Source organism: Aquarana catesbeiana, linkage group LG07 (genome assembly GCF_042186555.1).
Source record: "Aquarana catesbeiana isolate 2022-GZ linkage group LG07, ASM4218655v1, whole genome shotgun sequence".
Classification (NCBI taxonomy): domain Eukaryota; kingdom Metazoa; phylum Chordata; class Amphibia; order Anura; family Ranidae; genus Aquarana; species Aquarana catesbeiana.
In genome coordinates this window covers 63,818,366-63,840,258 of record NC_133330.1, presented here as the reverse complement: position 1 = coordinate 63,840,258, position 21,893 = coordinate 63,818,366, and the positions used below count along the sequence as shown (strand labels likewise).

Below are 21,893 nucleotides of genomic sequence, written 5' to 3'. Positions count from 1 at the left end.
CCCCCATACTCCCTGGCCACAGGACATGACAGCCCTTTATGGGAAAGACCTAAAAATCATTTAATGCTGAACTGAGGCTAAAAAGCAGCCCTGACCTATAGTGAGGATCAGCTGACACTTAAAGCCTAGCAGAATTTATTATTTTTACAGTATATACTCCATAGCTCCTAACTGTCCCTGATTTCGAGGAACTGTCATTTTGGTCTGATCTATATAGATTTATATAAAATGCACTTTTTATCTATCAAAAAGTGTTTTCCAGTACTAAACCTTTTATCCAATTTCTAAATTGCTGCATTTTTAAATTCCAAAAGCCATTATAAAGAAATAGTAGTGGTAAAAAATCACTTGTGGGTTTAACCTATCTTGTTTTTTTTGTACAAGTCTCATTTTAAGGGGGCGTGGCAGGGGGTGTGTCCTATGCCTGCATACTTTTGCCGATAGGTGTCCCTCATTCCCATTTCAAAAAGTTGGGAGGTATGTATACTGTACTGGCATCATAGGTTGCAGTGAGATTTTCGATTAAAGTGAACCTAGCACTAGATTTATATATTGAAGTGCATATGTTCTAAATAATTTTAACACTTAGGGACAAATTTTAAAAATGGTTGAGCTATTCGTCCTGTGAAATTGTATGTATATTCATTCTGTGAGAATATGGGGCAAAATTTAAAGCTGAACTCCAGGGTGAGCAAATATTGTTTAAAAACAAGTGGCCTGTGTATTATTAAATGAGAAACCTAGTGCCAAAGTACCTCAATAAGCAGGGTGACTCTGCAGGTACTCAGTAACGGTTTGTGCCAACGTCCCCAAAAATCGGATTATAGATTAAAAAAAAAAAAAAAAAAACTCTAGGCATGGGACTTTGGAGGCACAATAGTGTTAGACTACAAAAAATAAATTTGATAAAGGTATTTTATTGGAAAATTATAAAAGACAATGGACACACATAGATTATTTAAAAACAATTCAGGCTAGATGTGGACCCTAATAATCATACACCGTAAGAGTCCTAACCTGCAGATTTGTATAGCATAAAGAAGGTTATAAATGTATACATATATCACTTAGTCCATATATAGGAGAAATACTTCCCCTGGGTATTGAACAGTAGATAGGTACACAATTGTGGCAGACAAAGTGCAGCAGGTTTAGTAATCCACGGTGAGATATTCTCTAGTTGCTCTACATGTTTCGCGTTACGCAGAACGCTTCCTCAGGAGCTAGAGATTCAATTGGGTAAGGTAAGGTTGCATAAACCTATCAGTAGTGATTGTAATGCAAATGATCACAATTTGGTCATGGGTATAAAATATCTGAATTGAGTTGGAGACAGCAGTCGGCCACAGCCTGGAACCTCTCAAAGAAATGTAGCATCAAGTATCCATAAGAGGGAAAGCATAGGCTTTGTCATTGTAGTGCCTTAGATGGATGAGAGGGAGCACAGGAATGCGCCGTCCGATCTGGCAGGGACCGGTGCTGTGGCCTGTGTATTATTACTGCAATCTTGGTGTGATGTGTTTATTTTTACCCGATTTTTACCCGATCAGAAATCCAGTGTAAGACTTTGTGCAGGAGCTTCCAGTAATATAGACCGGTCACTGCTTCTCTCTATCCTTGTGCAGGGTGACTGGTCTCGTCTCCATCCCCCTCCTGTAGTTTTCTGGAGGCAGCCTGTAGTGGGTGGAGTCTGCTGGGCCCCTCCCACAGCTCTGCTCTTTGCACAGACTATGCACAGCAGAGTGCTGATGTCACTGCTACTTTTACAAGGTAATATCTGGTTTGCAAAGGCATTTTGCACACAAAGTGGATTTATATCCTTTTGTGGCTATTGAGTATATTTAAAGCAGAGTTCCGACAAATGTTTTTTTTTTAAAGTCAGCAGCTACAAATACTGCAGCTGCTGACTTTCAAATATGGATGCTTACCTGTCCAGGGCACCTGCAATCTCGGCACCTGAAGCCGATCTGTCCCTCGGCTCTTGGGTGGCGGAACCGCCATCTTCGGTAAGGGAATCAGGAAGTGAAGCCTTGCGGCTTCACAGCCTGGTTCCCTACTGCGCATGTGCGAGTCGCGCTGCGCAATTCCACTGGTCCCTGCTGTCTTCTGGGACCTGTGTGTCTCCCAGAAGACAGCGTGGGGGGGACAGAGGAGGCGCCGGATATAGCATAGATATCCGTGGATACTGTGGCTATCTATGCCCGGAAGTGGGAGCAAATATCTGGATTATACAGGTATCTGCTCCCCCCTCCCCCCTGAAAGGTGTCAAATGTGACACCGGAGGGGGGTTGGATTCCGAAAAACGGAAGTTCCATTTTTGGGTGGAACTCCACTTGAAATGAAAATTTTTGTTTTTATGCCCAGAGTTCTGGGGCCGGCGACTGGGGCCAGCGACTCACTCCCGCTGTGAGTGGACACAGCGGGAGCCAATCAGCAGGTCCGGCGATTGTTCTGGAGACAGGCAAAACAGGGATGTAAACAAAGCAGATCACCGTTTTGTGACAAGGGTAGGCTGTGATCCTGTGTTCCTGCCAAGCAGGAACACGGGTCTCTGCCTTGCCATAGTAAAATCACCTTCCACACAGTTAGCAAGCACTCCCTAGAATCCACTGCTGAAACAGGAAGAAAGATTTCTAACACAATATGCACTTTCTATAGAATGTAGAAAGCTGAAGACTGCAGATAAACATGTAAAACCTATGTAGGGAGATTTGTTTCATCTCTGTGTATCATTTGAGATGCTTCACTTCACTGGGAATATGTGAGGGTTTACATCCACTTTAATCTGAGCATAGGCAACGTTACGTGAACAGATGCTCCCTCACCTCCTGTTCTTGTGAAAAACGAAACATTTTAGATTTTCACTCACTTTCTTTCCTAGTGATAAAGGCCAAAAGGACAAATAGTGAGAGGAGATCCTTCCAAAGGGGGCACAGACAGCAACAAAATCCTTACAGAGGTTTTAGACCTTTTGCCCTACTAGAAAATGTGTTTTATTGCTGTATGTGTCCCTGTTAGATTTCCCCTCACATCCTGTTCAGTCTGACATGCACCAAATAGACCGGGAGTGGGGAGATTTTTCCTCACTTCCTGTTTGTTTGTTTTTTTTGTACCAATCAATTAGGAATCAGGAAATGAGGGAAAATCTTCCAAACCAAAACACAGACAGCAATAAAACATTAACAGACATTCTGAATGCATTACTTTTAGCTCCAAAATTAAGATATATGCTAGGTACTGTATGGTATGCAGTAGACAGGGATTATATTAGTGAAAACAAAATTTTTTTGTTGCTCAAAAGGGTGAAATTCTATTATACTGTCTGTCTGGGTAAATCAAAATCAATGAAATATCATAAGCTTTAACACAAAGAAATTTCAAAAATAATTTTCAATATGTGTTAAAGCAGAACTAAAAACTGATTCTGAGCACCACAAACTGAAAACGTTATTTATTTCATTTTTTAACATTCAAAGCAAACTCACCCATCCATCTACGTCTCCATGCTTTATTCTGTTAAAAAAATAGGTTTGAAAAACACCCCCTAGCATTCCTAGCCATGGCCATCTTGAGTAAGGGCAAATGATTCACGTAGCCTTTACTTCCTTGAATTCATCTGCCCTTAGTTTAGGCATACAGGTAGGAGGGTATGCTTAGGTGAGAAAGCCCCTCTTCCTTCTCCAGATGAAAGAAAAATAAATGCCCATGGGATACATGACATCATTTTGGCCTAAGCCAGAAACCAGGAAGCAACTGATGAAATTAAAAAAATATAATATACCAGGCATCACTAAATGGCGGACCGCAGGCCGAATCCGGACCTAGTAGCAGCCATATCCAGCCCACAGCCTCGCCAAATAGTTGCCCGAGTGTTCTCTCCCCTCTGCCGGCTCGCCTGCCTGCCACTGCCGCTAACATCCTTGATTACATGGGAGGCATGGCAGGTCTCTCTCTTTCATCATCGCAGCATTCCTACTTTATTCACACAAGCCTGGCTGCGCTGCAGGTCCGGACAAAGGGCGGGACTTATCAAGTTACAAAGTGGGTGATTGGTTGGTAGGCAGTGGGGCGGTCCAAGCAACCCCTTTAACTTGAAGAGTCCCGTCCTTTGCCCGGACATGCCAGCGGTGCTTCCCGGCTTGTGTGAATAAGGTAGAGCAGTGTGGGGAGGGGGAGAAAGGGGGAATGCTGCGATGATGAAAGGGACAGTCTGACTCTGTAATGTTGAGGGAGGACTGTGATGGAGGACGTCTGTAATGGGGGGGTCTGTGATGGAGTGGGGTCTGTGGTGGATTGGGGTCTGTAATGGGGGTGTCTGTGATGGAGGGGGATCTGTGATGGAGTGGGGTCTGTGATGGAGGGATATGTGATGGAGTGAGGATCTGTGATAGAGGGATCTGTGATGGAGGGGGGTCTGTGATGGGGGGATCTGTGATGGAGTGGGGATCTGTGATAGAGTGGGGTCTGTAATGGGGGGTATGTGATGGAGTGGGGTCTGTAATGAGGGGGTCTGTGATGGAGTAGGGTCTGTAATGGGGGGGGTCTGTGATGGAGGGGGATCTGTGATGGAGTGGGGTCTGTGATGGGGGGATATGTGATGGAGTGGGGTCTGTAATGGGGGGGGGGTCTGTGATGGAGGGGGATCTGTGATGGAGTGGGGTCTGTGATCAGGGGATATGTGATGGAGTGGGGATCTGTGATAGAGGGATCTGTGGTGGAGTGGGGTCTGTAATAGGAGGGTCTGTGATGGAGGGGGATCTGTGATGGAGTGGGGTCTGTGATGGGGGGATATGTGATGGAGTGAGGATCTGTGATAGAGGGATCTGTGATGGAGGGGGGGTCTATGATGGAGTGGGGTCTGTAATGGGGGGTCTGTGATGGAGTGGGGTCTGTGATGGAGTGGAGTCTGTAATGGGGGGGTCTGTGATGGAGTGGGGTCTGCGATGGAGTGGAGTCTGTAATGGGGGGTCTGTGATGGAGTGAGGTCTGTGATGGAGGGGGGTCTGTAATGGGGAGGGGGATCTGTGATGGAGGCGGGGTCTGTGATGGAGGGAGGTCTGTGATGGGGGGATATGTGATGGAGTGAGGATCTGTGATAGAGGGATCTGTGATGGAGGGGGTCTGTGATGGAGGGATATGTGATGGAGTCGGGTCGGTGATGGGGGATCTGTGATGGAGTGGGGATCTGTGATAGAGTGGGGTATGTAATGGGGGGGTATGTGATGGAGTGGGGTCTGTAATGAGGGGGTCTTTGATGGAGTGGGGTCTGTAATGGGGGGGGGGTCTGTGATGGAGGGGATCTGTGATGGAGTGGGGTCTGTGATGGGGGATATGTGATGGAGTGGGGTCTGTAATGGGGGGGTCTGTGATGGAGGGGGGTCTGTGATGGGGGGATATGTGATGGAGTGGGGATCTGTGATAGAGGGATCTGTGGTGGAGTGGGGTCTGTAATGGAGGGGGGGGGGGTCTGTGATGGAGTGTGGTCTGTAATGGAATGGAGTCAGTAATGGAGGGGGAGTCTGTAATGGGGGGTATGTGATGGAGTGAGGATCTGTGATAGAGGGATCGGTGATGGAGGGGGGTCTATGATGGAGTGGGGTCTGTAATGGGGGGTCTGTGATGGTGTGGGGTCTGTAATGGGGGGGGGGGATCTGTGATGGAGTGGGGTCTGTGATGGGGGGATATGTGATGAAGTGGGGATCTGTGATAGAGGGGTCTGTGGTGGTGGGGTCTGTAATGGGGGGGGTCTGTGATTGAGTGGGGTCTGTAATGGAATGGAGTCAGTAATGGAGGGGGTATGTGGAGTGGGGTCTGTAATGGGGGGGGTCTGTGATGGAGGGGGATCTGTGATGGAGGGAAATCTGTGATGGGGGATAGGTGATGGAGTGAGGATCTGTGATAGAGGGATCTGTGATGGAGTGGGGTCTGTAATGAGGGGGTCTGTGATGGAGGGGGGTCTGTAATGAGGGGGTCTGTGATGGAGGGGGGTCTGTAATGGGGGGGTCTGTGATGGAGGGGGATCTGTGATGGAGTGGGGTCTGTGATGGGGGGATATGTGATGGAGTGAGGATCTGTGATAGAGGGATCTGTGATGGAGGGATATGTGATGGAGTCGGGTCTGTGATGGGGGGATCTGTGATGGAGTGGGGATCTGTGATAGAGGGATCTGTAATGGAGTGGGGTCTGTAATGGGGGGGGTCTGTAATGGAGTGGGGTCTGTAATGGGGTAATGGGGGGGTCTGTGATGAAGTGGGGTCTGTAATGGTGGTCTGTGATGGAGTGGGGTCTGTGATGGAATGGAGTCTGTAATGGGGGGGGTCTGTGATGGAGTGGGGTCTGTGATGGGGGGATATGTGATGGAGTGAGGATCTGTGATAGAGGGATCTGTGATGGAGGGATATGTGATGGAGTCGGGTCTGTGATGGGGGATCTGTGATGGAGTGGGGATCTGTGATAGAGGGATCTGTAATGGAGTGGGGTCTGTAATGGGGGGGGTCTGTAATGGAGTGGGATCTGTAATGGGGTAATGGGGGGGTCTGTGATGAAGTGGGGTCTGTAATGGTGGTCTGTGATGGAGTGGGGTCTGTGATGGAATGGAGTCTGTAATGGGGGGGGTCTGTGATGGAGTGGCATCTGTAATGGGGGGGGTCTGTGATGGGGTGGAGGGGTCTGTAATGGGGTGGGGAGGATCTGTGATGGAAGGGTCTGTGTTTGAGGGGGTCTTTAAAGGGACACGCTGTGATGGGACAGTCTGTAATGGGTTGTGGGGTCTCTTATGGGCCAGTCTCTGATGGGGGACTGCGATGTAAGGGAGGGGTGTGCTGTGAAGGGGGGACTGAGGAGACTAATGTAAGGGCTAGTTCACACTTGTGCAGAGATCTATGTTTTTCTGCCCTAGGTATCTACAAGGGCAATAGAAAACAATTGTGACGTGCACGGGAGGCTGCGATGTGAAGGATCTGAGCCATCACCAATATGACACTCGGACCTCCGCTGGAAGAAAATTTTACTGAACAGACCTCCGTGAATTTTAATTCAGTACCCCTGTAATATACCATCCTATCTATTTACTAATGCTAGCGGCACAAGAAATACAAATAATTCATGTTGATTGTGAGAATTTAGTTCCACTTTAATCTGCAACTTTCATTAAAACATTATCTTGTTCAGGCACTTCCTGTTATAGCGTGACAACACACCCTGCCTTCATCCCAATTCTTCTCCTGCGTTGTCACCCCTCCAAACGCTCTCTAAATGGAGAAACTACAAGCAGATGATGTAAACTTGGATGGAACCCAGACCTTTGAAGATGTCAGTAGCTGCCACCAGTGACAATTATACTGCTTATGCACAGACCTATGTGACCTGCTAACCAAAATTGAGGCCTGTACAATTTGGCTCAAAAAAACACAGCCCTCATCATCCAGGTTAACAGCATAATGCAAACTTGGCTGCCCTCGCTGGGTGACCTATTTATTAATAAACCCTCCTGCACCTGGAATAAGTGGTTAAGGCCAGAACCGGCCCTCATTACCTTTCTATTTTAGGTTTATAAAGCTCCCCAAACCACAGCAATGACAGCGCAGTACTTTTCACATGTTAAGGTGGAGATGAAGATAAACTGTGGTGAGCTTCCTCACAGCTGACAGGATGTAAAACCCGGTTAAATAACTGGTCAGAAATAGACACAGAATCAACAAAGAGCAAGAAAAAAAGCTAGAGAATACAAGAACGGAAGCTCGGCCACAGTAAATCATAGGCTGTGGCAGAGAACTCACCACAAATAATTCAGTATAGGTGGAAACACAATTGTTTAGAATTGCAGATCTTCCTGACGTTTCCTGTTTGCTCAAGCCTCTTGGGGAAGCTGCATGGACTTGGGAAGACAATGTATAGATCTATACATACGTGCAAACACATTTCCATACCCAGGACAAGGTGACGCTGTGAAAAATTGATAATCTAAAGGAGGAACTGAACTACAAAAATGAAGATTTGCTATGTTATAGACATTGAAAAGTGTTAATTGAACCCAGGCAGTGCCTTGAAAGATGTTTTTTCTATTTGGAATTCCATCAGGAAGTAGCAGTGCACTTCCTGGTATTGGAGTGCGCCTAGGCACTCCTGTGCCTACAGCCTCATAGCTGTAGATCTGCATAGGGAGATCTAAGGCACTGCTACCTAACTGATAATTGCAGGTTTGGAGCACAATTTCATGAGATCACTACTGTACTGCTCTCTGTTCTCCTTGCTGGAGGTTCTGACATGAGAAACCAAAAATCTACCAAAATGGCTGCTTCCACATCGAGACAGTGCAGAACAAAGCATGGCTTGGTCAATACCGAAGGGATACACACTCCCATTTTACAAAGATCTGTATGTAAATTAGGGCTGTCTTTGATAAGGTGTGGGGTAGCTGGATCTGCTTGTCGGAGATGTATAGTTAGTCTCACATGGGTATTTGCCTATGCAGGAAGATTTTGCGGCATGTCCTCCTAGACTGGTGTTAATTATGATGATTATGGGTTACTCTGATGCACTATATATGGCTTGAATATGGGTAGGCAAGCTCACATAGTGGGGTCTGTACTAAACTGCTGATAGGAAATCCTGCTAATGTTGGTGCCCTGTATTCAGCTGTTGTAATTTGGAATGGCGGGTGGGTGGACTGCTATTACACAGAGGGGGGGGGGTTTCTATAGATGGTGCTAGACAAATGGTTTTGGTTTTGTATAACCTTGGTAATTGTATACTTCTATATTTCAAGTGTTGTTATTATTTAAACCTTTAAAAAATCAATAAAACAAAATAAAAAAAAAATACTGAAGGGAGACCACAGGATATACTAGTGATTAGCCCTCTGTCTGTCTTTCTGCACAGTTTTTAGAGTTTGGTTCCTCTTTAGAAAAACAAGAAGTCTGCTATTACTTACCTCTTATTCTAAAAAATCCTACTACCTGAAACTCAAACTAAGTCTCTGAAATCAATACTCTAACCCATGGGTGCTCAACTTGTTGCCATCTAGCTGGAACTACAAGTCCCATCATGCCTCCGCCTTTGGGAGTCATGCTTGTAACTGTCAGCGACTTGAAATGCCTCAAGGGACTTGCAGTTCTGCAACAGCTGGTGGGCCACAGGTTGAGCACCCATGCTCTAACCCCTTGCCCTAGCCCTTTAACTGGATCTTAATTCCAGAAGGTGGAGTTCCTGAACATGTGACCACTGTGATTGGCTGTAAAAATGGTGACATGACCAGGAGCCCATCAGCTTTCAATGGCAATCAATGACTGGGAGCTGTCGGTGAGTGTTCGGTCATTGTGCTGAGAGCACACAGTGAGTGTGCTCTTGGTGCACAGAAGAAGAGTCCCATGAACACATTTGTGGCAGCCCAACCACTGTGCTACCACACATGTGTTACACCGGCAAGAACAGGTTAAAAGGGACATTAACTCTGAAAGCTGTGCCCAAAAAAGACAAGAAGCAATGCACTAGTCAACAATATTGTCTGTCTTTCTGCAGCTCATCATTTCCCCTTTGCTGACCTACCGTGCCTCTTTCTGCACTGTGTAGCCCATTGGAGGCAACCATTATTGCAGAGGCAGGGATTTGATTCCTTATATCAGAGTTGTGAGCTGTTCCCCTGATGACTGGAGATCTAATTTTCAAGAAGTAGCAAAAGAGGTGCAAAAAGCACAGATCCACAGATTAAATGAAGCAGAAGCAGGGAAATCCTTGCATTGCAGATCCTCAGGTACAGCTTCCTCCACAGTAAGAAGAACAGTGAGCAGCAGGGTCATGACATCACCAAATCCCTCCCCAAACCCTAAAAGGTTAAACTATAGATTGGTGCAGGCTTAAAGTATGGGTATCACATCCATTTTAGTTATTGGTATAGACAAAAAAAACAAGAATGTTTGGACTTTTGAGTACCCAAGGATTACAACTACAGATTTATGTAAAAAAAAACTGTTTTCATTAATAACACACATACACACACAAACATATATGACACATCTTTAACCACTTCCCGCCCGCCCTATAGCGGATTGACGTCCGGGAAGTGGTTCTGTTATCCTGACTGGACGTCATATGACGTCCAGCAGGATAACATGCCGCAGCGCGCCCCCGGGGTCGCGCATCGCAGCGATCGGTGGATCGGTGTGTCACTCTGACACACCGCTACACTGATCTTGGTAAAAAGCCTCCGGCGGAGGCTCTTTACCACGTGATCAGCCGTGTCCAATCACGGCTGATCACGCTGTCAATAGGAAGAGCCGTTGATCGGCTCTTCCTCACTCGCGTCTGACAGACGCAAGTAGAGGAGAGCCGATTGGCGGCTCTCCTGGCAGGGGGGGTCTGCGCTGATTGTTTATCAGCGCAGCCCCCCCGCAGATCACCACACTGGACCACCAGGGATCGCCACTAGGACCACCAGGGAAGGGGCAACATGTGGATAGCCAGGTATGTACCCCATGGCCATCCACATGTGCCCAGTGTGCCAAATCTGTGCCAATCAGTGCCCACAAATGGGCACTGATTGGCACCAATATGTTGCAGTGATGCCCAGCAATGCCACCCTTAGCGGCATCACTGCAAACAAGCAGTGCCATCAGTGCCACCCATCAGTGTCCATTCATGCCACCTGTCAGTGCCCATCAGTGCCCATCTATCAGTGCCCATCCATGCCCATCTGTGCCAACTATCAGTGCCACCCATAAGTAACCATCAATGCCACCTATGAGTGCCCATCAATGCCACCTATGAGTGCCCATCAGTGCCGCCTATAAGTGCCCATCTGTGCCACCTATGAGTGCCCATCAGTGCCACATACCAGTGCCACCTATCAGTGCCCATCAATGCCGCCTATCAGTGCCCATCAGTGCCGCCTATCAGTGCCCATCATCAGTGCCCGTCAGTGCCACCTCATCAGTGCCACCTCATTGGTGCCACCTCATCGGTGCCCATCAGTGCCGCCGTATCAGTGCCCGTCAGTGCAGCCATATCAGTGCCCGTCATTGAAGAAGAAAACGTACTTATTTACAAAAAAGTTTTAACAGAAACAAAGAAAAACTTGTTTTTTTTCAAAATTTTCGGTCTTTTTTTATTTGTTGCGCAAAAAATAAAAACCGCAGAGGTGATCAAATACCACCAAAAGAAAGCTCTATTTGTGGGAACAAAATGATAAAAAATTTGTTTGGGTACAGTGTAGCATGACCGCGCAATTGTCATTCAAATTGCGACAGCGCTGAAAGCTGAAAATTGGTCTGGGCGGGAAGGTGTCTAAGTGCCTGGTATTGAAGTGGTTAAAATGAGGTATCCCTGTATCATGTAGATAATACTTAAGATTTCAGGTACAACTGAATAAGCCATAACACCAAAACTTAATGCCTATACATAATTTGAAATTGTTATTACAATGGACATATTCCTCTACACATTTCTCAGATTTAATCCGCTTGTTCAGTAGGATTAGGGAGATCACTTTTAAAAACAGGCTCCAGAGTATGCGGCTAATGCCAAGAATTCCCCGGGCGAGCCCAGAGGCACCACTGGAACCCCGCTGTCCCCAATGAGACAACCCTCATATCTTCCAAAATGTGGCCCTCCAGAAAACCACCAAATGTTAACAGCAGCATCTCATATGCATTTTAGGAAAGGGGGAAATCACAGAGCACTTATGCTGGAGGCTGAAGTTTCTCATCGGAGGCTTGTGTGTTTACCCACTTAGTGCTGGAAGTAGTAGTAAAACTTGAGGGCCTCCAACAACATCAAACACTGGGGGCGGGGGTGAAAAAAATGTGGTTCTGCCTGCCAGCTAACTATCCTTCTTTGAATAACCAAATATTAAAATGGTAAAGTGAACTGACGGAATCCAAAGTGCACAAATATCATAAAAAAGAGCACAAACAAATTATTTGGTACACACCAACCTTTTCCATGGTGACCTTCTATGATGGACTATTTGGACTCTTTTTTATATTTGTGCACTTTGGATTTAATCGGTTCACTTCACCATTTTAATATTTGGTTATTTTTTTTTATTTTGTATTCTTGCTTCACTTTTTATCACAAGTTAATGTATTTGTTATCATCTACAGGATATCAGCCATATTACACCACTTACTGTTCATTTGTCACATTTTGTAGCGCTTCACTGTGGTTTATATGCATTGTTGATCAACTTATGTCAGTTGATGTGCTAATAGCTTAAATTGTCTTTAAAGCGCAATTTCATTCTTTATTTATTATGCTTCCTTGAAGCATGTAGCCTGTGATGGCTACTGCACACAGGACCTTTGCATTTGGGTCCATGTACCCACCCACCCCTGCACACCTGTCAAACTCGCTGTGAAGTTGAGTCTGTACAGCTGATGCAAATCTATTCACTTTATATGGGCTGACTGTGGGCAGCTTAGTGCTAGCACAAAAAGTAAATTAGCGGCTCTGCACGTTGCTCGGGGCTGGGTGCCCATGTGAATGAGCCATATACCAGGAAGTGGCTGAGTAAGGACCTTCATAGCAAGATCACCAGGTAGGTGCACGTGAGTTTGGAAAGATATAAATATTCTACTTCTGAACCTAGAGTAATAATAAACAGGCTTCGTCTGAATGAAGAGATGGTTTTCAACTTCAGTGTGCTGACCATACCTGTGTACAGATATGCAGGTTACACTGTGCAAGGCCAGACAATTCTTTTTTTTTTCAATGCTTTAAATGCGTAAGAGCTATTTTGGAAGAATGCATTAGTTGCCTTGGCAACTATTTTATACAACAAGGTCACTGCGGATATTTTATAAAAGATATCGAAATTAAATCATTTTTGTCATCTGTGTCCAAGCTTGGTTCATTAAGTTGAACAATAAATTTTATTCAGTACATAACAGAATAAAAATCTCAGACCTCATGATGTATACATAAAATGTACCAAATGTGCCAGGGTCATCTATTATTCGCCACCTCATTAACTAAAGCTCATTAATTTTGATTCCAAATACAGATGTATCTGTACAGCTCTCACTCAGGGAAATGGAAATAGTCTTCTTCAAGTGTATGTAAATCCTAACAATAAGCCGATTTACTTAATTTTGGTTTGTTTGAGGCTCCATTCACACCGGCACGTCTCCAAAGTTGCGCTGACTTTGGAGTGCAACTTTGACACAACTTTGGATTAGTGCAACTTGGATACGACTTCGGCTTTGACCAGTGATAATGGACAACAGTTGCACAACTGTTGCATTGTATAATATTCAGGTACGATTTTCATGCAACTTCTGAGGGTTAACATTGAAGTCTATGGCCCTCAAAGTCGGACCAAAGTAGTGCATGAACTACTTTGAAGTTGCTGCAACTTTAAGTCACGCATATATAAAATACGGTAGTTATCATTGGAAAACATGGGGAATGACTTGTCATGCAACTTTGATGTCCAAAGTTGCAGGACAAGCCGCACAAGTGTGAATGGAGCCTAGAAAAGAACTTTTGTCCCGTTAATGCTGGCCCCACCCTCCCTCACCAGCGCCACCAGCTTTGAAGGTCTGGTGCGTGCACAGATGCTCCAAGTTTCAAATGCATGCGCAGACAACCAAAGGTCGGGAACCCTTGTGTCAGCCAGTACTAACAACTGATGTGCCATGTAAGCTCTAACAAGCAGGGAGGGCCCTCTGATCCCTCCTGTATTGATTTGTATTGTAAGTGTACTGTCTGCCCTCATGTTGTAAAGCACTGCGCAGACTGTTGGCGATATATATATTCTGTATGATAATAATAATAATAATAATAATAAAAATTGAAGCCTATAGGTGATGTTACCCCTCCAAAGCATTACCAGTCGATGTTGAAGCACTCTCTCCTCTTGCCTGCAGCCGCCACTGGTTGACACAGGGGAGATCACATAACCAGACAGGAGCAAGTTGAATAGGTAAGTATATACATCTTTCTTATACAGGTTATTAAGCATAAGTGTTAGGAAGTGGGAGTGGTTAGGGTTATCCCGGAATTCCACTTTAAAGCCTAACTGATCTTTCAGTTCAAATCCGCAAAATACACTCAAGATGCATCAAAACAAAAGATGTGCAAAGTATTAAAATTAGTTTTCTTCAGCAAGCAGCCACAGCCTGAGTAGTTAGTTAATGAGTATATGCAGGACCCTTGCTCTCTCTGTGGAGGCATTTGCCTCTCTGTAGAGGTCTGATGCAACCTCTGCTAAGTCATAGCTATAGCTTTCCAATCAGCAAGGAGCATTAGTTTTGTTAAAGCCCTAGTTCTGACTCAACAGGGGACCTCTGCTCTAGCACAGTGAGCAAGGGCCCTTCTCTGCAGCATGGTGGCAGGGGACAGGCTTTTCTACTGATGCTGTGGCTGCTTGCTAAAGAAAACCCCTTTTGTTATGAGGCACTTGAGTATAGCTGAGTTAAACTGAAAGTTCAGTTGGGCTTTAACAGTAACAGTTCAGATCTTTCTTACACAGATTAGTAAGTACAGGTGTTAGGAGGGGACAGTTTTAAGGGTAGTCATCCTGGAATTCCACTTTAAAGCCAGTTCCCGGCTGACGTCACAGAGACGGTTCGGGTTGTGCAAGGATCCCGGCAATAATGTCCAGATCTGCCCAGATGCCTGAACAGCAGGTTGCTCAGCCTCTCAATGTGCTGCTGAAATCCTGAGGTAGCTGCTCCTTCCCCTCCCCAGCCCAGTGCTCCAATGTGCGCTGAAGGGGCAGAGCAGAGAGCTGGTGACTGACAGTTACCACTCTCTGCTCAGTGAAGCCTGAGAGCTGAGTGATCAGTGGTCATGTGATTGCTCAGTTATTGGTCTTAGAGCGGGGGGGGAGAGCTGCAGCTTGGTTCAATGCTGCAGCCATCTAGGTGAGTATATACATTATATTGTCAAAGGTATTGGCACGTCTGCCTTTACACGCATATGAACTTTAATGGCATCCCAGTCTTAGTCCGTAGGGTTCAATATTGAGTTGGCCCACCCTTTGCAGCTATAACTGCTTCAACTCTTCTAGGAAGGCTGTCCACAAGGTTTCGGAGTGTATCTATGGGAATGTTTGACCATTCTTCCAGAAGTGCATTGGTGAGGTCAGGCACTGATGTGGACGAGAAGGCCTGGCTCGCAGTCTCCGCTCTAATTCTTCCCAAAGTTGTTCTATCGGGTTGAGGTCAGGACTCTGTGCAGGCCAGTCAAGTTCCTTTACCCCAAACTCGCTCATCCATGTCTTTATGGACCTTGCTTTTTGCAGTTGTGCAAAGTCATGTTGGAACAGGAAGAGGCCATCCCCAAACTGCTGCCACAAAGCTGGGAGCATAAAATGGTCCAAAATGTCTTGGTATGCCAACGCCTTAAGAGTTCCCTTCACTGAAACTAAGGGACCAAGCTCAACCCCTGAAAAACAACCCCACACCATAATCGCCCCTCCCCCCCCCCCCATCAAATGATTTGGACCAGTGCACAAAGCAAGGTCCTTAAAGACATGAATGAACGAGTTTGGGGTGGAAGAACTTGGCTGTCCAGACCTCAACCGGATAGAACACCTTTTGGGATGAATTAGAACGGAGACTGTGAGCCAGGCCTTCTCGTCAACATCAGTGCCTGACCTCACAAATGCGCTTCTGTAAGAATGGCCAAACATTCCCATAGACAACCTCCTAAACCTTGTGGACAGCCTTCCCAGAAGAGTTGAAGCTGTTATAGATGCAAAGGGTGGGCCAACACAATATTGAACACTACGGATTAAGACTGGGATGCTATTAAAGTTCATGTGCATGTTATGGGGCTTACACACGGTTGGACTTTTCGACCAGACTGGTCTGACGGACGCCGACGGACCAAATCCGGCGAACAATCCGATTGTGTATGGGCTTCTCCGGACCTTCAGCGGACCTTTCCAGTCGCAAATCTGACGGACTTTAGATTTGGAACATGCTTCAAATCTTTATGTCGTAACTTCGCCAGACCCAGAAATTCGCTCGTCTGTATGCTAGTACGACGGACAAAAACTGACGCTAGGGCAGCTATTGGCTACTGGCTATCAACTTCCTTATTTTAGTCCGGTGTACGTCATCACGTACGAATCCATCGGACTTTGGTGTGATCGTGTGTAGGCAAGTCTGGTCCTTAGAAAGTCCGCCAAAAGTCTGTCGAAATTCTATTGAAAGTCTGTCAGACAGGCTGTCGGACTTTTGTAGCTGAAAAGTCCGATCGTGTGTACACGGCATAAAGGCAGGCATCCCAACACTTTTAATATTATAGTGTATGTTTTTTTTGTTTTTTTGTTTTGTATCCCACACTTCTCTTTTAAAGCAAAACTAAACTCTCTCAATAAACATGAACCACTTTTTTTTTTAAACAAAAAGCTTTTATTAATGTTTGAAAATAACATTGGTACAATCATATTAACATTTGTACATAAGTTTCATATAACAGTGAATAATTGACTTCAATAATAGAGTATTTACTGGTAAGGCCACCAAGGTGGTTTCGTATCCGACCTATTGTTATATTGATAAATTATTTGGAAATACTCTAGCTTTGTATTTAATCCTTGTGCTGTAAGGACTATTTTTAATCATTATATAAAGATAGTAAAGTATTTTATATTCACTTGTTTTAACCTTTTAAAACATTTTTTCAGTTGCTTCTTGGTTTTTGGCCAAGGCCAAAATGGTGTCATCCATCCCAGGAGTCTATATTGGCATTTTATTTCATCTGGAGGAGGGGAGGAGGGATATTCTCAGCTAAGTACATCCTTGTGCATACCTCCCAACATTTTGAGATGGGAATGAGGGACACCTACTTGCAAACGTATGTAGGCATAGGATATGCCCCCTGGCAAACCTATTAAAGGAGAATTAACCCCAAAAAAGAAAAGGTTCATTAAATTCACAAGGAATTTTTTTACCACTACTATTCCTTTACATTGGCTTTTAAAATTGACAAATGCAGCAATTTAGAATTTGGATGAAATGTTTAGCACTGGGAAACACTTTTTGAAAGATAAAAAGTGCATTTTATATACAACTATATAGATCAGACCAAAATGAGGGACAAATGAGGGGGAAAGAGGAACAGAGGGACATTTCTCCAAATCAGGGACAGTACCTCGAAATCAGGGACAGTTGGGAGCTATGCCCTTCTGCCTGCATGCCTGAGCTGATGGATTCCAGAAGTAAATGCTACATAAATCAACTCCCCTTACTAACGATGGCTGCAGCTAGAACCATCCTAAAATTATATTTTAATTTTTGCTCATGTCTAGAGAAGGGAAGGAAGGAAGAAGGAGTACTGACAAACACCTTCCAGTGCCAGCTTATCTCAGGGCAAAGTATAGCGATCCCGCCTAGTAAACCTCTTCCCTAAATAGTGGCCAGCCTTTAGGTATCTGTCACTGCTGTATAGATGAGATTACAGAAACCAGCCAGATAGGGTGGTTAATATCTTACATCTGGCAAACTTTACACATTCAACCAACCATGGCCATCCAGGGGTCTTATGTACACACTGGGGGCTGTAAGTTTCCTTTTAGGGATACACAAATGCTGCATATTGAACTCAGTTGGTCTAATATTCTACACCCGGAATACACTGCTGTATGAAGGAGATATCTGATCTGCTTTACCATCTAAAAAAATTTGCATCTGCTCATTCTCCCCTAAGCAACTAGAATTTGTTAACATCATAGAACATATGGCAAGCAAATATTGTTATGTAATTAACTTTCGTGTATGAAAACTAAAGTTTGAATGAAGGTCAATCCTTTTAAAGAGTGCCGTTTTGAGCATTTCTATACTTATTTAAAAGTGGAATGATCACTTTTATAACCCTTATTATTATGGGAGGGTCATATACTGACCAGGTACTCAAAGCAGATTCTAGCTCAACACTGCCCCACTGTGGACACTGACCACTGCAACTGCAGTGGAAGTTTACCAACATTCTGGACATACAGTACTTATCTGGCCTACTAACAGTCAAGTTGATTTTTATATTCATTTATATGCATTGCGCTGATTTACAAAGTTACACACATGGGGTGTTTTGCATGGGTGCCTACAAACCTATGTAAAAGGTTTTTACATTTTGCAAGAAAACCCTGACATTTGGTTTCTAGGGATGCCACCTCATCCCTTTAAACCCGAACACATTATAATCACACAGGTTCGGTGGCTGATTAAGGTGGTAATTAAACTCACTTGGTGCCTTATCTGCATTAAATTAGCCTCAGAACCTGTGTAATTCATATGTGTTCGTGTTTAAAGGGATGAGGTGGTAACCCTAGTTTAAACCTTCAAAGAAAAGTCCAAGTATATTGTGGCCTTAATGGAAATCAAACCCAAGACCATAATGCGGCAAAGCTATAATATTAATCATTAAGCACCATTCAAGTTATTAGTACTGCAGGGTCTCCCCTGACTATTTTGCAGCGAGAAATTCAGTTGGGATTGACGTGTCAAAGTGAAGTCATTGCAGCGTCTCTAGACAGTAAAGGAGGTGGGGGAAAAGAGCAGCTAGGGAGCGGGGTACAAAAAAGGTGAACACATTTTTAAAAGCTGGGGACCCCATACTGACCACTCCCATTTTTGTAGGTGGTAGGACAGAAGTGAAGCATGGGGAATAGGGCTAGGAAGAGCAGTATGTGAAACGTGCCACACTAAATGTTTGGTGTTGCCAAACTGAGCTAATGATTGGAGTGGCTTAAAGGGGTACTCTTTAATAACACCTGAGGCTACTTTGCTCTGGGTGCAAGAGTGTACACTGCAGGTCACCGTCACAAGCAGTGGCAAGGCAGCAAACAATCTGCATTGTTACCCCCTGCAATGAAGTATGCACAAGCTGGGAGGGGAGGGACTGGGAAGACCACGTAACCACATCAGTATGTGACATCATCACTGGGCACAGCCAGGAGCAGACACATAACTCCCCTCCCTTCTTCCGCTCCAGGCCAATCACACAAATGTTGCTAAGATGGATAATGCTGCAGCTGTCTGGGTCAAGCATGCCATTTGAAATCTGTAGAGAAATCAGGGACACTTTCTTTTAAATCGGCATGAAATCTAGAACATTTTTTTTCTTGAACATTTTTCTAAAATTGTGGACTACCCTCAGAAACCAGGGATGTCTGGTCAACCTCGAGTGTAGTGGAGGTTGAAGTAAGCCAAGGAGACTGTGGGGCTGCAGGATGGGGTTGATCATGGGGGTTGCTGATGCAATGTTAGGAAGATAAAGTTAGGAAGTTTAGTGAAGCTTGTCAATACTGCAAGGCAGTGGAGAATGACTTCATCATGCCCTTAAAGATGCAACCACTGTCTTGGGTGGAGTACACAGTTTACCTACAATGGGTAAAGTATAATAAAGTAAGATACTAAACCTGCACTTTGAAAAGATTGTATTCTAAGACAATAAGGATTCCAACACAGTAACCTTTGGCATTGGAATGGGCTGGCAGAGCAAAAGGAAGGTATGCGAGGGTAAGCTCTAGTCCCTGTGTGCAATTCAAGTGCAAAGCCTGATTTATTGTGTGAGGTGACCCGCAGTCCAGTGTCAGGAAGGACATACCAGCAGACGGGATGACTCTTCTAGAAAGTGTTCTGTGCATAGGCACAGGCTAATTCATTCTCCTATACATGCACATAGAAGTTGTGCACACATGCACGTGCATATTTGTGTACATGCACGCTCATCTGTTGCTCGCATTGGTGCCAAGCGGGCTATTTAAACTGAGCACTATGCTTTAATGCTGTTTTGTCTACAGTGTTCCTATGCATACCTGCTACCTGTTACTCTGCATCTGACTACTGTTACCACTCCGGCTTGTCTTGACTACTTCTGAACTCTGCCTGCATTGACTCCGGCTTGCCTCTGACCCCGCTCTTGCCTGTTCCCCTTGCTGCTGCTCCACTGATCTATTACCCACTCGGCCTGCTCCTGCCTACACATCTGTAACCTGATCTGTCTGCCTGTGTAGTTTGCTTCTGTCCCCATTGCTGCTAGACTGCCTGCTGCAAGCCTCTGCCTATATTCCAACGGTGCCGGATCACTGCCTGTCTGCTACCAGCTTGTGCCTGTCCCCTATCTCCAATGCCAGCCTGCTTCTGTCTCTTGCTCACTGGTGACCATCTGCCACTCCTGCTCCACTGCGGTCTACTGACGGTCTTCCCCCGCTTGGGTCCGTCCAGCCTTGTTTGCTGCTAGCAAGACCAATAGGCACTCATGCCACTCTGTACTCCTGCGCTAATTGTCTACTCTATCAGGAGGCCCCCGAGTCAGAGGCGTAAGAGAGGGAATCCTCATCGTGTCAGGCTCTTCCATCCGGTAGGTGACACCAGTAAACTTGGCGGTGCCTATCGTCCTGGGCATGAATGTCCTGAGGGACCTGGACCTATCTCGCCTGATGGCTAAGACTGACACACCCACAAGTGTGTTGAGCCGGATTCTGAAGATTTTTGTCACTGAAGCTCTTTAGGAGAGCAACGATTGTCAGCATAGGACAAGTTTTAAAGTGTATCTGAATCCAAAATCTGGAAGAGGTTCCAGCCCTTTCACATTCTTTTCAGAACTTAAAACATCTTTTTGCTTTACACACACAATGGGTTCACACTTGTAGTGGTTTTCACTTCCCTGGATTGTTTTCTCTCTGATGAATCCCCTTTCCGATTGTTTGGGGCATCAGGAAAAAACTTTGTCCGGAGGAGAAAAAGGTAGGCGCTACCATCAGTCCTGTGTCATGCCAACAGGAAAGCATCCTGAGACCATTCATGTGTGGGGTTGCTTCTCAGCCAAGGGAGTGGGCTCACTCACAAGTTTGCCTAAGGACACAGCCATGAATAAAGAATAGTACAAAACCACCCAAGAACAGTTTAGTGAGGAACAATGTCTTTTCCAGCATGATGGAGCACCTTGCCTTTAGGCAAAAGTGATAACTAAGTGGCTTGGGGAACAAAACATCAACATTTTGGGTCCATGGGCAGGAAACTCCCTAGACCTTAATCCCATTAAGAACTTGTGGTCAATCCTCAAGAGGCATGTTAAAAAAAAAATCCACAAATTCTGACAAACTCCAAGCATTGACTATGTAAGAATGGGCTGCCATCAGTCCGAATGTGGCCCAGAAGTTGATTGACAGCATGCCAGGGCGATTTGCAGAGGTCTTGAAAAGAAGGGTCAACACTGCAAATATTGACTCTTTGCATAAACTTTATGTAATGTCAATAAAAGCCTTTGACACTTATGAAATGCTTGTAATTTTACTTCAGTATACCATAATAACATCCGACAAAAAAAAGCAGGCAGACTTTGTGAAAATTAATATTTGTGACATTCTCAAAACTTTTGGCCACGGCTGTACAGAGTTCCTTTCCAGCTGAAATGTACTGTATGTTAAGGTGAGTAATTGGGGGGCAGTGAAGTCATGGCTGAAAGACCTATTCTTACCACCCCTGGCCACAGGTTTGAATGAGCCGTATTAATAAATAATTTGCAGGAATACCTTTTTTTTTTTTTTTTTTTTTAAAGCAAAAGGATTGCTTTAACCTGTATTTAAATAATAACTGGAATTTGATTTACTTCTGCGAGTAATATAATCATGCTTTCTTTTAGATACATTTTATGCATAAGGTCTACGCATTTCAATACATCAATATGCAATATACTGTATTTACGTTGTACAAACACAAAAGTATAAATAATGTCAAAATTAAAAAAAAAAATTTGGGTAGGGTGATGAAGGTTTAGAAGCACTGTCAGGATTATTTTGCTGTCTGTGTCCCCCCTTAGGGAGATTCATTGTCCTGATCAATGTCACTAAGAAAGAAAATTAGTGTAAGGGGGAACTCTTCCAATGAGGTCACTAGTTCCCATAACAACTATCTAAGAGGGGATTTCCCTCACATTGGAAA

General features: G+C 44.8%; 1 protein-coding gene across 3 annotated transcripts in view; it reads right to left on the bottom strand.

Annotated features, from left to right (window-relative positions):
- Positions 1–21,893, bottom strand: part of ARHGEF3 (Rho guanine nucleotide exchange factor 3) — a 492,515-nt gene that overhangs the window by 326,730 nt on the left and 143,892 nt on the right. The window lies entirely within an intron of this gene.